This window comes from Camelus dromedarius, chromosome 11 (genome assembly GCF_036321535.1).
Source record: "Camelus dromedarius isolate mCamDro1 chromosome 11, mCamDro1.pat, whole genome shotgun sequence".
Lineage (NCBI taxonomy): Eukaryota > Metazoa > Chordata > Mammalia > Artiodactyla > Camelidae > Camelus > Camelus dromedarius.
In genome coordinates this window covers 51,850,187-51,867,139 of record NC_087446.1, presented here as the reverse complement: position 1 = coordinate 51,867,139, position 16,953 = coordinate 51,850,187, and the positions used below count along the sequence as shown (strand labels likewise).

Sequence of the window (16,953 nt, the reverse complement as noted above, 5' to 3'; positions counted from 1 at the left end):
GTTCCCTAAGTACACCTGGTCACCACATCTGTAAGAACAGAGCTCTGTCAAATCCCAGACCACGCTGTCAGACACTCTATTTGAGATGTTTTATGTTGTGGCTCAGTTGACTCAGCTATTTATTAGTTACAAAAAAATTTCCTTTCCTCCATCCATGTTGGCATAAATGATGCAAATAAAGAAGCTCCCTCCCAGACCTGCAACATGCCAGGACCCTCCTCTCTCCCATCCAGAGAGGCAGGGCAAAGGATCTTCCTTTACCTTTCACATTCATGATCTGTTTTTAAAATTTCTCTTTAACTTCAATTAAAAAAATAAAAATTAAAAAATTAAATTTCTCTTTAAAATGCCTTTTACTTTTCAACTTATACTGGAGGGGGCTATTCACAACACTGTCAGTTTAAAAAAAATCTAGATATTTTTAAAAATGCATGCTTTTAAGTGACATAATACTTTAATTCTAACAGCAGTAACATTCTTTGCTAAAACCAAAATGCTAACTTTTCATCTATTTGCATGGTAGGATTATGGATGCAATGATTTCCTTTATTTTCAAAGCTGTCTGAAACTTGATCATACCACATTTATAGAGAAGTTCTAATATCTTTTTAAAAAATTTTTTTGGCGGGGAGGTAATTAAGTTTATTTATTTTTAGAGGAGGTACTGGGGATTGAACTCAGGACCTCATACACGCTAAGACTGTGTTTCACCACTTGAGCTACACCCTCCTCACTAAGTTCTAATATCTTAAATGACATTAACCACTAAATTTCTGTACATGAAGTTGCTTTGTCCATCTTGGAAGGTAGAAGTTGCTTGATATTTTTGATGCCACTCTCCCTTTCTTCCCTGGTTAGGGAAATCTGAGTGCCTCCCTGGAGCCAGGCACAGTGCAGACACATGAGGTTGAATAAGATGCAGTCTCCGTGTCCGAGAGTCCCCAGTCCAGGGAGAAACAGAGAAGCAGGTGATTATAATTCAGTGTTGGAAATGCGGTTATGGCCGTGTTTGAGGGGATTACTTTTGTTACTGAAAAACCATTTGAAAAATCTTACTAAAGATGTGAAAATGACTGAAAATAGCCCTGTGAAAAGTGGCTTCGGGTCAGGCTGCCTTCAGATGGATATTTGCTTTGTAAAGATAATGGTTGACCCAAATGGCATCATTTGTTTTATAAATCAATTGTGTATCACATTCCCATTCCCCTGGTAAAACAGCAGGCTTTTAAATGTTTTTCCAAATATCATTTACAAAGATAATATTATTGGTCACCTCTTGTTGACTTCCTATTTTTCACCTGTAGGACATTCCTTTTCTTAACACATTTTGCTGTTGACTCTCTGAAATATATTTAAGTAAATGAAGATGGAGAACTACAAATAACTTTCACATCTCTGAATCTGGTGTTTACCAGTGTCATTAACCTGTGATTGTAAATCTTTGAATCATAAGCCGCTGTTCTGTTTTCTCAGTCATGATTTCTAAGTGTTGCATGACTGTGGACTCAAGTCACCTAACATATTGGTATCAGAACAAAAGATTGATTGTGTTTATGTTCCATATACGTGCTTAATCTCGGTGATGCAAGCGAGTTAAATCATGAGGCGTTTTAAAATACGTGACAAAAACTGCTAAGGAGAAAGAAATGACTCTTTGTTGCTGGCTGAATCAACTCCGTGACTTTGCAAGGATCCAATTTAAAATAAATTCTCAACTAATGATCTTATTCCCCAAGCTTGTTCTTCCTTTAGGTTAAGTGAAGCCAGTGTCCCCATAATTGCTCCACGACAGAAATCGACGAGGCCACCTGTGATTCCTCCCTTGCCTTCCTCCACCAGGAGAAGAGTAGATTCTACCTGCTGAACCACCCTCCCTGCAGCCTCGACCTCAGCTCCCATCTGCGGTCCTGCTGGGACTTCCTGATTTGTCTTCCCACGTATGTTCTCTTCTTCCTCCACCCCAGGTGCTGACCTGCAGTCATTGCTCTTCCTAAGACGCAGATATCATTTCACTTCCCTTTCGTAGGCTGAATTTAACCTGCTAAATCATATCAACATTTTTCTGAAAACACCAAACCTTCTGCCTTTCCTTCATCAAGCATGTTAGCCATATACGGAGCCTTACCTCAGATCTCAAAGTGACAAGGCATCTGGGTTCCCCCGAGATCACAAGAATAAATCATCACAAACACCGAGCCTACTACCCTGAGCACTCTAAGTGTATTAACTCTTTTTTTACAAAACCAACAATAATAATCACCGCTATCATTCATTGGGAGTCTACTTTACACCCAGATATTAGGTGTCCATTAGTTGTTACATTTTAAACTACCCTGCAGGGTAAGTGTCTCTGTCTCCACGAGGAAGATGAAATGAGGGAAAGGACTTCCTAGAGGTTCTTTCAGGTGTTGCCTCCGGCCAGTCAGCTGGGAAGGAACCAGGTTTGGATGCAGCCCGCATCCCCCTGTCCCTGCTCTCTGCCCACCCTCAACACTGGGCACCTCAGCACTTCTCTGCCAATTGTGGTGCTACATCAACAAGGGTGAAGGATACACATTACTGTATAAACAATACATAAACGACAGGGACCTGCTGTGTGGCACAGGGAACTATATTCAATTTCTTGTAATAACATAACGGAAAAGAATCTGAAAAGAAAGATACATGTGTATGTATATGTATAACTGAATCACTTTGCTGTACACCTGAAACTAACATTGTAAATCAACTACACTTCAATTAAAAATAAGAATTTTTTTTTAAAAATGTAAAAGAAAAACCCAATGGAAACAGAAATTAAAATACCGTGGCAAAGCCAGGCAGGCTGTTTTGACCTGTGAGGAACAAAGATTGGTGCTAAGTTGACTTCACCAAGTCCATCTCTGAAAGTGTCACTGTTTTGGTTTCAGGTTGTGTCGAGTGACAGCAAGCTCAGAAGTCCTGGATGTTTGGTGGAGTCACAGAATGTCAGCCCCCAGGCTGAAGGAGAAACTGTCTCTTGCAGAGCGTGATTAACCACAGACTTAGGTTTTAGGAGGAAGTAGGCTAAGAAAAATCTGCAAACCCTGCCTGTTGGCTGCTGAGTCGGTCAAAGAGAACTAGACAAGGAGCTTATTATTTCTTTAAGTGGGAAAGCCCCAAATGGAAAGAGCCCCCCATATGTTTTGTCTGAGTAAGTTCTCTCAGTGGATGTCCTAAGAACAGGCGATGTACAGATGATGGCCGGGGCCGGGACCCAGCTCACTGGCCAGAGGCGTCTATTACCTTGTGGCCGTGTCTGATGACAAGGAAAGCATACTCACATGTTCAGGCGAGGATAATTTCCTTATTGCCACGTCCCTTCATGTCATCGCTTAGTCCAGAGGAGAAAGGAGGAGAGGTCAGGGGGCACGCCACACTGTCACCGAGGCTAAGATGAGAAGGCACTCGGGAGTTCCTCCTGGCCCCCTGCCCGATCTGCCGGGTCATCCTCGTCCTATCAGGAGAGAGACAGCGCTTCCGTCAGCAGGCTTGGGTGGGGGCAGCAGCCTCAACCCGCTGGAGGGCACGGCCCTGTGGCCTCAGGCTGCTCCGCAAGGTGGCTCAGGACTTCCTCTTTCAAAGAGCTAATTATACCGGGTCTCCACTCCTCTCTGTGCTCCCAGATGAGCCGGGCTGCCGGCTCCCCACTTCCTCTCAACCCACCCCACACGCTTCTTCAAACCACACCGGGATTATCCTAATCGTTTATTTTACCTTCTGGGGACAAAGGTGTAAATTAATGTAGCCCTCAGTCTTTCAGGCTGACACCCCTTTTCTTGGTGCTTTGACCACAGGACCTGAAAAGACTTTTCCCCGAAGGTCCTCAGCCAGAGACCACCATGGTAACCTCGGTCTCCACCTTCTCCCGACAAGCTTTTGATTGTACCATCTGATTGTCTGCTGACATCCCACTCGAAGCCCCTTCCAGTGAGATGTTTACCCCAAGGCCAACAAAGTTGGGCCCAGTTCTCCCGGGTGAGTCTGTGAAAGTTCCTGGCCATTCAGACGCCATCTATTTTCAGGGGGAGCAGACACTGGCTAAGCTCTCTGGTCACCTGGGGGTGGGTGCTGGGATCTAGGGGCGCAGATGGGAGCTGAGCGTACAGCAGCACCTGCGACCACACTCAGATCTGTTTCCTCATCGTCCTTTCCAACACACCAGGTTTTTAAAAACCTAGAATTTTTAAAAATGGTTAATTTCAAGAGAGTGCAGAAAATGGAAATACAGTTTTGCCTTGTATCCAAGAGGCTGAAAGAAAGAACTGCCAAGGAGAGAGGACTTAGAGCAAAATGCATTCGGCCTGGTGCCAACTACTGGTCATGTTACGGTGAACATTCCCTGAGCGCTGCTCACATTCCTCTTCCTGCCAGCTCCTTCCTTCCCTCCCTCCCTTTCCTTCTTTTATACATAGATTAAAAAAAAAACTATTGGATAAACTAATTGCTAGTTATCACAATCTAGACATAATCTCAATTCCAAGGAAGACGAAATGATCAGGGAGGTAACCAAACTAGGATATCCAGATTCTTTTTCATTAAGAATCACTGAATATATAGCATTTACCACTAAATTAGAAGGAAATGTTATGGCTCATCCGTAGAAATCAGCTGATTTGCAGACAATGAGGCAGGTAAATGAGGAGAAGCAATTAGAGCCACCAGAACCCTGATTTCTAGATGTATGATCTGCCTGTTCTGGTCCATAGGCAGAGGGAGATTAAGGAAACTAGGCAACAAGCTCCAGCTGGGACTAATCCGGAGCCTGGTACACACTCTGGGAAGACCCAGATGTCTGAGAACCAGACCAGGAGCTGCAAGCTCTGGGGCCTGTAGGGATTAGACATGAGATGGAAGACGGTAAATGAGTAGCGTCTGCTCTTTGCACACTCACTTTGCATAGTAAACATGTGGGAATCGTCTTTGTTTCCTCCAAGAACTGTACAACCTTCTGTTTTTGTGGGTTCTGTCCACATCCACAGAATCAACCAACTGGCAATTGAAAATATCCTCCCCCCACAAAAAAAAAATTCCAAAAAGTTCCAAAAATTTCTAAAAAGTAAAACTTGAATTGGCTGCATGCTGCCAACTATCTACATAGTATTTACATTGTATTAAATATTATACATAATCTAGAGATGACTTAAAGTATACAAGAGGATGTGCATAGGTTATATGCAAATATTACATCATTTGATACAAGGGAATTGACAATCCATGTACTTTGGTATGTTCTGGGGGTCCTGGAACCAATTCCTGTGGATACTGAAGGATGACTATTTTTTTTTGAAATTCGTAAACCTTTTATATCTCTTCTTTTGCCACTTCTGATAAATGCATGGGAATAGAGAATACTTCTCTATCATAAGGAAAAAAAACAGAAGTGAAATTATAGTGGTAAATGCAAATATAATCCTCAGCCTCAGAGTCAGAGATATTGCGGAAGGGTGGGGATTGTGGCAAACTGGAGAACACCTGTATCATCTAAGTGCGCGGGAGCCACTCTGCTCTAGCAGATTTCTTCAGGAGCAAATACGGCTCCAGTATCCAATTTTTGAAAAAGAAAAGCTTTAAAGCTTTTTATGAGGTAGATTCTGATTTTTAAACATTGGTTTAAAAAAAGAAAGAAAGGCAGCATGTGGGTAAAACCAAACAGCTTTGCAGTTGTTGGTTTTTTACTTCTGTCTAGGTTAGTGAGGGAGTCAAATTTGAGCAAACACCTGGGAATGGGGGACCACATACAAACAGATCAAACGGGAGCAGAGAGTGGAAGGCAGGGAATCTGTGAGGACTGCAGAAGCTACAGAAGGGCCAGAGACAGAGAATTCTGAAAGCATTCTTGCCTCAGGAACAGACACTTTCCCTTCTAGCTGTAGCAGAAACCAGTAACAGTTTCCCAGACAACGTCGAGTCTGGCGGAGCCTGAACACTCATGTGCTTCTGCCACGCAGCATAATTTCTTGATAGGCCAATTTTGGCACAATTTCTCAGTCTTACCAATCCAAGAATGGAAGGTGAGACAGTGCTATGGGACAGCAACTCCCTGTCATGGCAAATTTTAACCCTTCTGTGAAGTACAATATTCTTAGCAAATTTTCATTTCTTTGTCTTCGGAGTTCACTGAAATCAAGTTTTCCCAGCCTGACTGCCTCATAAGAATCTTCTAGGTGTTGTTCTCATTTGATTTGTGGTGCTTAAAATGAATATAGATCATTGAAGATTTGTAACACCAGTATGCCGATATTATAGTTGACCTGAATGGAATTTAATATGTCTTTACAATTAGGCAGAGCTCAGTGGCCTGTTTTCAGATAGATGCTCAGGTTGACTCAAAGATGAACTTAAAAATATCTATTTTCTTTGTTAAGGAATAATAATAGTAATAAAATATTGTTGGTATATTTTATTTATATAATGATACTAAAATAAAACATTATATACTGCAGTATTAATAACCATATTCCCTAGGACTTTAAAGAGCCCTCCAAAAATACAAACTGCTATGTACAGAATAGATTAAGAAAAAAAACCAGGTCCTACTGTATAGCACAGGAAACTATATTCAATGACTTGTAGTAACCTATAATGGAAAACAATATGAAAAAGAATATATATGTGTAACTGAATCACTATGCTGTACACCAGAAACTAACACAACATTATAAATCAACTAGATTTCAATTTTTAAAAAAGTAAAAAAAAAAAAAAAGCCTACCAAATAGCTTCAAACAAATCTCTGCTCTGTTGCTGAAGAACACTGGGGAAATAGAATTTAAATGAACAACTGTGCCTTTTAATCCACATCTCCTGGGCCCTTTACTGTTTAACTGTCCTCATTATTTTTTCCACCTTCTCTCCAACTAGCTGAGCCGAGTTACTGGTCTAGACAGAGCCGGGGAAAGCTATAGGCACACTGCCCCCTGACCTCAGCAAGACATCTGGCAATGCCTGTCCCTGCAACACTGTACATAGACGGAGAAGCATGTGTGAACTCGGCGACAGCACATTCCAGTGCATTCATCGTTAGTCACCTACACTCAACATCCAACATATTCAACACTGACTGAGCAAATGTTTACTGGGAATCTGCTCTGCTTTAGGTTCTACAAGGATAGGAGTGAATATGGATTTTTTTTTTTTTTTTTTTGTAGAGGACACTGAGAAGCAAATAGAGGCTTTAAAAAAGATACACACACACGGAAGCACTACATGTATAAATACATATGTCATTTTTAAAAAGATAACTCTAATCTTGAGTGGAGAATAGATTTCATCCAATCCAACAGTGGATATTGAAATATAAAAATAATTTTGAAATGTCATAGGTGAAGCATGCTATATCTTTATATATAATGATATATGAAATATCTGTTAATAGACTATTATGTTCAGAGTTCCTACTCATACTCCTTCCACCCCCAAAGACCCCCCTATTATTACATTTTGCATTAGTGTGGTACATTTGCTACAGGAACCAATACTGTGGAACCAACATTGGTATATTATTTTAACTAAAGTCCTTAGTTACCATTAGGGTTCACTCAGTGTTGTACCTTCTGTGGGTTTGGACAAATGTTTATTTGTATCCATCATATTGTGGTGTCATTATTATCATGTATCTCCATATCATGTGCCCACCATTATAGTATCATACAGAATAGTTTCATTGTCCTAAAATTTCTCTGTGCTGGACCTACTCATCCCCCGACCCCATCACTAATCTTTTTTATTGTCTATATAATTTGCTTTTTCCAGAAGGCCATATAGTTGCAGTCATGCAGCATGTAGCTTTTTCTAGTTGGGTTCTTCCACTTAACAATATGCATTTAAGTTTCATCTATGTCTTTTCATGGTTGGATAGTTCATTTCATTTTATCACTGAATGCCATTCCATTTTGTAAGTGTGCCACAGTTTGTTTATCCATTCACCTACTAAAGGACATCTTGGTTGCTTCTGAGTTCTGGAAATTATGATAGAGCTGTTATAAACATTAAAAAGCAGATTTTCCTGTCGCCATAATTTTCAACTCATTTGAGTAAATGCCAAGGAGTAAAATTAATGGATTGTATGCTTAGAGTAAGTTTAACTTTGTAAGAAACTGCCAAACTGTCTTCTGAAGTGGCTATCCCATTTTGCACCCCCACCAGCAATGAATGAGAGTTCCTGTAGCTCCACGTCCTCTGCAGCATTTGGTGTTGTCAGCGTTTTGGATTTTGGCCACTCTAATAGGTGTCTCATTTTTGTTTTAGTCTGCCACTCCTTAATGACATACAATGTTGAGCATCTTTTCATACACTTGTTTGCCATCTATATCTTCTTTAAGGTGTCTGTTTAGATCTTTTACCCATTTTTAAATAAGGTTGTTTATTTTCTTATTGTTGAGTTGTGAGAATTCTTTGTACATTTTGGATATAAATTCTTAATCAGATATGTGTTTTGTAAATATTTTCTCCTAGTCTATGGCTTGTCTTTTCATTCATTTAACAGTGTCTTTCAGAGGGCAGACGTTTTTAATTTTGTGAAGTCCCCACTTGACAATTTTTCTTTCATGGATTGCGCTTTTGGTGTTGAATCTAAAAACTCATTGTCAAACCCAAGATCACCTAGATTTTCTCCTATTATATCTTCTTAGTGTTTTATTGTTTTATTTTTATTTTTTATAAATTATTTTTTAATGGGGATAGGTAATTAGGTTTTATTTATTTATTTTAATGGAGGTACTGGGGATTGAACCCAGGACCTCGTGCATGCTAAGCAAGTGCCCTACCACTGAACCACCCCCCGACTAGAAACCACTTTGAATGGAATTATCAAACAGACAGTGTTATTTTTGAGGAGAACAATTTCATTTCTATCAAATTTTGCCACACTGTACCTTTCCCTGCCTCATTAAAACCCTGGCCATATATTGCTGCTTTTCCATCTAAGGAATGTCTGTTCTTTAAATAGCACATGGAACTCCTACTAGTGTGACCTTTCTTCTTGGCAGGTCATCTGACAATATTAACTAGAGTACTTTGTTCCACGGTTCCCAGAAAAGCAGGAGACCTTCATATTCAGAGAAGCTTCATTGTCAAAACAGTCTGAGTAGACTGCCAGAAATGACCGACTTCCTTTGCTCTGAAGAAGTGTCTTTTGTGTTTGCCATGAGTGGACATCAAAGGGACACTGATGTAGAGAGCTGGTCCCACTGCTTGTAGAGAGCCCCACCCCCGAGACGGGTCTGTTTCAGGGGCGTGAGAGGACGTTTTCTGAATGATGCTGGCAGCAAAGGGCAAGCAACCACTACTGAGGGGGGCTCTTCGCACAACATGATCACGTGTCCCTACAGGCGGCAGAGCATAGTAGTGGCACATCAAGAGCATGTGACATTCAATGTCAATGCAGGCTGGCAGGAAACCAGGAATGCAGCTTAGTGAGGACAGGAGCAAGGCCCCCTCCCCCCACCCCCCCCCCCCGCCCCGGAGGGCCTGAGCAATGAAATGCGTTAAGAACAACAACTCAGGGGAGGGTATCACTCAGTGGTAGAGCACATGCTTAGCATGCACGAGGTCCTGGGTTCAATCCCCAATACCTCCATTTAGAAGGAAAAACAAAACAAAACAAAAAACAACAACTCAAGAAAACACATGCAGTTATCACAACTGGGGCGCAAATGGCAGACTTTGAAACAAACTGGTGAATGCAATCAGCAAACAAGGTTAGAATCTTGGAGACTATCTGGTTGCCTCATATGATTTATGGGACTAGAGAAATGTGTGAATCCTCATACCGAAATTTACGTTGCAAGGTGAAAATACAATTCTAACTTCCCAGTGAACCATGATTTAAGCTACCTAGGGCTGAGCGTGTGGAAGTATGTCTTTGAGGGACACACTTTGAGAGAGATCATAAGAAATGCTTTTAATTTGTAAAAGTCACCCATAATTTTTAATCTTTTTCTTTTGGAGGTCAGCCAGAATTTTAAATCTTCTACACTAATCATTGTAGTAATACAGGCGAGTGAAGGTGGTGGTGATGGAAGGGACATCAGAGACAAGGTCATGGATGGAACAATGACTGGAGTGGAGTAGGGAGGGGAGAATCATGAGCAGGGAAATATTGTGTAGAATGTTTCCTTGGTGTTAGAAGATAAGCTAAGGCATATTAAACTTTTTTTTTAGTTTCTTTGAGCAAAAATCAGTTGGAATGGAGCAGTGTCAGACCAGACATGGTTAGAAGCCATCCAGCAACGGGAGCTCCCGGGGAGACTTTTACAGAGAAAAGATGGAAGCAAAGCAGGAAATGACGGGTCGGCTATAGCTCAGAGCCTAGCTGGCTGGTTGTGACTGGTGATCCATAGGTTTGGAGTTTGTAACTGTGAGGCTTCGACTTTGGTTTGCCTGGTAAGCTGCTGAGGCCTTAGTACCACCAGGAGGTCTTAATGGCCCCCTTGCTGAGTTAATTTAACACTGGTTTCAGGAGTGGCTTGGACAACTGAGTGGACAATGATGTTAACACAGAGTAGGGACAGTCTGATGCCTGGAGTCAAAACCTGACTCCATTTTAAACAAATAATCCAATCAAAAATAGGCAGAAGACGTAAACGGACATTTCTCCAATGAGGACATACAAATGGTCAATGAGCACATGAAAAGATGCTCAATATCACAGATTATCAGAGAAATGCAGATTAAAACTACAATTAGGTATCACCTCACACCAGTCAGAATGGCTATCATTAAAAAGTCTATAACCAATAAATGCTGGAGAAGGTGTGGAGAAAAGGGAACCCTTCTATACTGCTGGTGGGAATGTAGTTTGATGCGGCCATTATGGAAAACAGTCTGGAGATTCCTTAAAAAGCTAAAAATAGACTTACCATATGATCCAGCAAGTCCACTCCTGGGCATATATATGGAGAAAACGCTAAGTCTCAAAGATACATGTATCCAAATGTTCATAGCAGTACTATTTACAATAGCGAAAACATGGAAGCAACCTAAATTTCCATTGACAAATGACTGGATAAAGAAGTTACGGTATATATACACAGTGGAATACTACTCAGCCATAAAAAAGAATAAAATAATGCCATTTGCAGCAACATGGTTGGACCTGGAGATTATCATACGTAGTGAAGTAAGCCAACCAGAGAAAGACAAATATCATAGCTCACTTACATGTGGAATCTTAAAAAATGACAGAAATGAACTTATTTACAAAATAGAAACAGACTCACAGACATAGAAAACAAACTTATGGTTACTAAAGGGGAAAGGAGAAGGGAGGGATAAATTGGGAATTTGAGATTAGCAGATGCAAGCTACTATATATGAAATAGATAAACAACAAAGTCCTACTCTATAGCACAGGGAACTATATTCAGTATCTTGCAATAACCTATAATGAAAAGAATATGAAAAAGAATACATATATATGTATAACTGAATCACTACGCTGTACACCAGAAGCTAGCACAACATTGTAAATCTACTATACTTCAATTAAAAAAAAAAAGACTCCACTTTTTACTTTCTGTGTGAACCTGAGCCAAGTACTTAACCTCTCTCAGCCTTTACCTATAAAAACAAGAATAATTCTACTTATAAAGTTGTTGTGAGAACTAAATGAGAGTTTATATACTAATGTGACACTTATATTGAGTGTCTAGTAATTGCCAAACTCTGAATTCAAAGTCCAGTGTGCTGGGAGAGGCATGCAAAAATAACCAACGCACTACAGCGAGACAAGTGGAAAGCGCTGAAGTGTCAGTGTGCGTCAAGTGTTCGAGGAGCCCACAGTCAGACCGCGGCCATGTTAATTTCCATGAGCTTCCGTTTCCTCAGTTGGGGATAATGACAGCCACCAACTTGGGGAGTGATGGTGAGGGTTAAGTGAAATAATCCATGAAGAATGCTCAGCACGGTGCCCGGAACACAGCAAGCACTCCAGCGATGTTAGTTATTTTATTAACATTTATTACTGTGGGGAACTCTGGGGGTCATGGGCTCTGAGGGACTCAACGACATAGCAAGGTCACAGCTAGTTAGTAGCAGAGCCCTGACTAGGGATCCAGGCTATAATTTTATGCTCAAAATGAAAGCAGAACCCTGGACTCATCCATCCTACTTTTTCTACTGGAGATTTTTAAAGAGGGGGTTGGAGCCTTCTGTGTAACACAGGGACTTCAGTGACTTTTCCCAAAGGAAATGAATTCACTTAATCTTTGAATGAGCTCATGTGTAAAAGGATTACCTACTTTGACAGGTAAATCAGTCTGCAGTACCCAGAAATTCACTTTGTCTTACTGGACATCTTTGGTTTTGTGCTTTGTTTTGTATTTTTTTCCCCCAGGCTACGTATTTATCTTATTTCAGCCCTCTAAGCACCTTGTTCTCTGCAGTCCATTTGATTTATATATCAAAGGAAAACGAAAGTAAAAAGAATAGGTTCTACTTGTAATCAACATCCATTTACTGTCTATTGTGGTTTAGAAGCTCTTTGCTGGCACAGTGGGTGGAAAGAGGCAAAGAAGAGTCTCCACCTTTGAGATGGTTACTGTTTTGTTTCAGTAAACAGGATCTAGATGCAATGAGAAAATAATAATTCTAGAATAACGTATAGTTATTCCATGGTGACATGGGGTAGATTGTATATATTCCCACAGAGGAGACAAAGGCAACTGGTGTCCCACTGGGCAGGGGCTAATGAAGGTGTGTGGAGAGAAACGAGCCATCTCCTCGGCCAGAGCTGTGCTAGGTGTTCTGTACAGTACCTGTAAGGTTCCAAGTCAGCTCTAAAAATGGTAGAGATTGGCAGAGAGAAAGGCAGGCAGTAGCTCTCCTTAGAATCATCTAGTACTAAACAAACAAACAAGCCTGCACCCAGGCCCCACCCTCAGAGATCCTGCCACTTCCGCGGGGCAGGGAGCCCAGGTATCCACAGCTTATGAAAGCCCCCAGGTGGGCTGACCTGCAACCAAGGCTGGGAACCTCTGCTCTGGGGCAAAGACCAGATGAGAAATATCGCCAAATGTGTGTGGAGGGCTAACGCATATGAAAGTGTTTCCTAAATAACACAATACTGTATGAATAAAGTCTCATTGTTTTCCTGTGAGAAAAACCATAGAAATTCCAAATGAGTATCAAATGATATCAAATGGTACTCTGCTCTTCTGGCTAGGTAGCTTTTTAAGGTCACTTCCAGATTCAGCTAGGAAACCAATGATGTGAGCAATAAAGTGGAATAGAAGAGAAAAATGATCAAAATAGAAGGCAGAAGACATGAGAGAGAACAGCAGAGCGAGGTCCCAGGGTAAGTGGAGGCTCCCCGTCACGTCTTTATGATATTGTGACACACTGTTCCACAGACCAGGAAGACCTGTGGTGAACAGTCTGGATTCTTATCCCTATAAGGTTTTTGCATGGAACGTCACTGACTCCTATGAGTTCTAGCCAAGGAGTTTATAACATGATCTGTTTCCCTTGGAATTAGCCTTTAAAAATGTATTTATTCATCTAACATTTAAAAGACCTCCCCCAACCCCAACTGTGTTAGATGCTGGGAACACAAAGATCACTAAGGCATGGCTACTGCTTCTAAAGACCTTATTTAGTAAGGGGAGACACATTTAATTTAATAAATGCCACAAAATGCTGTGGTGCTATGACAGATGGGTTAGGTAGTTAGATAAGTGCGGACACTGGACAGGTAAGTGGAGGAGAGGGAGGATGGTCTGGAACAGGGGCGGTATACCCGCCTTCAGCACAAAGGGGCTTCACTTCCTCTAAATGAGTGCCAGCAAGAAGCCCACCAGCCTCTGACAGCCGAAGCTGCATGGTAGCAGTAGGACCTAACTGCACATGACCCGATGCTCATTGTAATGTAATCAGCATTGCGGTTTAGGCAACCCCCCTCCATGGGTTTATCTGACTGCATCATGGGTAAGGACATGCACAAAATGGGACAAGCATGACTAAGGACTCCAGGGGCAAGAGCCGTCAATCAGTCGAGCCCACCTCTAAGCGAGGGTATGAGAGAAGGGGCAAACAAATACCACGGCTATCTGCTCTTGGATCAGCCTGCCTCCCACTCTTAGAGCTGCGTTTTCCCTTTGCTAATAGAACCTTTAAAATCTTTTGCTACACAAGTTTTCTGTCTCCCATTAGAATTTTTATCTTTCAGGCAGACAAGACCTGGGGTCTTTTCCCTTCCCCTTTTGGGGTAACAGATGTATGTCTGGGGAACCGAGGGGACACAAAGGACGAGGAGGTGCTCCCAGGCAGAGCAAACTCACACTGTGGGTCAAAGAGCTTGGGATGGTCAAGAAGACGCAGGTAGATCCAACTGACCAGTTAAAATTCTGTTCTTGGAGAGGGTGGGATAAAGGATAGGTCCAGGTAGAGAGGTGGCAGATGGGGCCAGGGGGACACATATACAAAGATGCCAATGGAAGTGTAACCCATAAAGCCAGTCTTTACAAGACTTGGCCTCATACAATGAGTTTATAGTTCCCAGATATGCCTTCAATGAAGCCAATTTAGTATTTAAGAGAAATTCCAGAACGTGCAGAGTTGAGAGTTGCCTGGGAGATGGAATGCTCAGACAGCTACTCCCCAGTAGACTCTGCTCCTGAATTCCTGAGTGTTCAGTGTCTGTCTTTGCTGTGAAAAAATAGATTTTAAAACATGGAAATGTTTACTGTTTAGTGCTGGGTTGGACTGTTTACCAGTCACTGAGTGAAGACGAAAGACACGTCTTATTACACAATGCTGCCTACAGTTAAAACAACATCGTGGTTTCTCTTCTTCTCCTTTATTGTCTCTTTTTGAAACTGGGTTAATAACTCCATCGGAGCAGGGGTGGGGGATTTTCATCAGTACCAGATCATTTGCCCTGCCTTCTCTCCCTGGGATTTCCAGTGTCCTGACACTTGATTTTCTCTAAAATTTCTATCCCTCTCTTGGTTTTCCATGAGCTCCCATGGTCTCTCCCTGTGAACACTACCTCTCAGATACCCTTGCTTTTCTAACTTCTTACCTGGAACCATCTACCTGATCCTTTGCCTAAGTTTTCCTCCCCTCCTTCCTTCCATCTTCCTTATTAAAATGTAGTTAATGTACAATGTGTTACTTGCAGGTGTACGACATAGGGATTCGACATTGAAATACATTATGAGACGATCACCACAATAAGTCTAGTAACCACTTGTCCCCATAAAAAGCTACTGCAGCACCGCTGACAATATTCCCTATGCTAAATAAATCATATATCCCATGATTTATTTATTTTATAACCAGAAGTTTGTACCTCTTAATTCCCTTCACCTATTTAGCCTAGCCTCCCACCCTGCCTACTCTGGCAACCACCATTTGTTCTGTTTTTGTGTGTGTCTGTTTTTGTTTTGTTTCATTTTGTTTTTTAGATTTCACATACAAGTGAGATCATATGGTGTTTGTCTTTCTCTGTCTGAGGTATTTCATTTAGCATAATACCCTCTAAATTCATTCATGTTGTGGCAAATGGCAACATTTCAATTCTTTTTATGGCTGAGTAATATTTCATTCTGCGTGTGTGTGTATGTATGTGTATTACATCTTCTTTATCCATGGACACGTAGGTTACTTCTAGATCTTGGCTATTGTAAACAGGGTTGCAATGAACATAAGGGTGCATATTCTTTTTGAATTAGTGTTTTGTTTTCTTTGGGTAAACATGCAGAAGTGAAAATGCTGGACTATATGGTAGTTCTAGTTTTAATTTTTTGAGGACTCTCTATAATATTTTCCATAATGGCAGCACCTACTTACATTCCCACCAACAGATATATTATTTAATCAAAATGTTAATTTTCTTTATGTCATCTGATTTCCAAATAGTATAATAAGTTAAAACCATTTTTTAAATCATTACCAGGAAGAAAGAGACCCGAAAGCCATTTTAACTTGGGTTTTAGCTTTCAGGCAGACTCGAACCCTATTATCCCAATAATACATTCCATTTCCATTTCCAGTCTCTGGACTGATGAGTATCAAAATGTTTGTTCGTTTACATGTCCTCACTTTGTCGCATCCTTTCAGACAGCTGGATGTTTCTGCTCTGTAGTCAGTGTGGTGAACTGATTAAGAGCTGGGGATCTGCGTTTGCTTGGGTTCAAGTTCCAGCTCTTTTCTCACCAGCTGTGTGGCCTTGTGCAAGTTACTTCAACCTCAGTTTTCCTCAACCGTGCAATGGGAATAACAGCAATAATATCTACTTCCTTAAAAATATGCATAAAGCACTCAACATAGTATCACTATAACTTCAGCTCTCCCAGCACTATGGATCTATTACTTATAGTGACTCACTGCCAGGCACCCTTGAATTTTTCAAATCCTCTCTCTTTCTTACTCAACTAGGTCAAAGAAATCAATGCGATTCCTCTAACAGTGCCTCCAACCAGAGGATCTCCCGAGATTTCAGCCATTTCAGCTGCTCTTTTCTGAACTATCTTCAAGTTTCACCGGCTCTCTTCAGTTTTAGGATTTCTAACTGAGCTCAGTCCTCTGAAAAAACACCTGCTTAGAGAAGCAGAACCATTTGCGACTTCGAAATCACATCAGATTGTTTTTCGGAAAGGTCCGTGAAGACTGTAGCCTTTCCGTTGCCAGTGGGAGTGGACTATTATTAGCACCTACTTCTGCACGGAGCTTCTTGGATTCCGTTCTGGTTTTGAAGGGGGGAAATTACAGGATGTTTCTCGTGGCAGGACTAAGATCCCTGAAGGGCTGTAATGGTTGGTAATGATGGTCTGTTTTTTCTTTAGCACTGACAAAAAGTTGAGTTGTTTTACTTTTTTTTCTTTCTTTTTTTCCCAGTAGAGGGGATAAATTAGACCGAGGAGGTTAAAAAAAAAGTTGTAGATTTAAAAGAACTTAGATATCCAGCATTCTTTCTCCTATAAATGGTTTTCC

At 41.2% G+C, this 16,953-nt stretch overlaps 1 protein-coding gene across 7 annotated transcripts in view; it reads right to left on the bottom strand.

Moving 5' to 3' along the window:
- PCED1B (PC-esterase domain containing 1B) overlaps positions 1–16,953 on the bottom strand; it is a 111,175-nt gene that overhangs the window by 19,395 nt on the left and 74,827 nt on the right. For all 7 annotated transcript variants that reach the window (XM_064490908.1, XM_064490912.1, XM_064490909.1 and 4 more), the window contains one exon: positions 3,303–3,475. The gene's annotated coding sequence lies outside the window, so the exon portion shown is untranslated. The remainder of the gene's footprint in view (positions 1–3,302; positions 3,476–16,953) is intronic.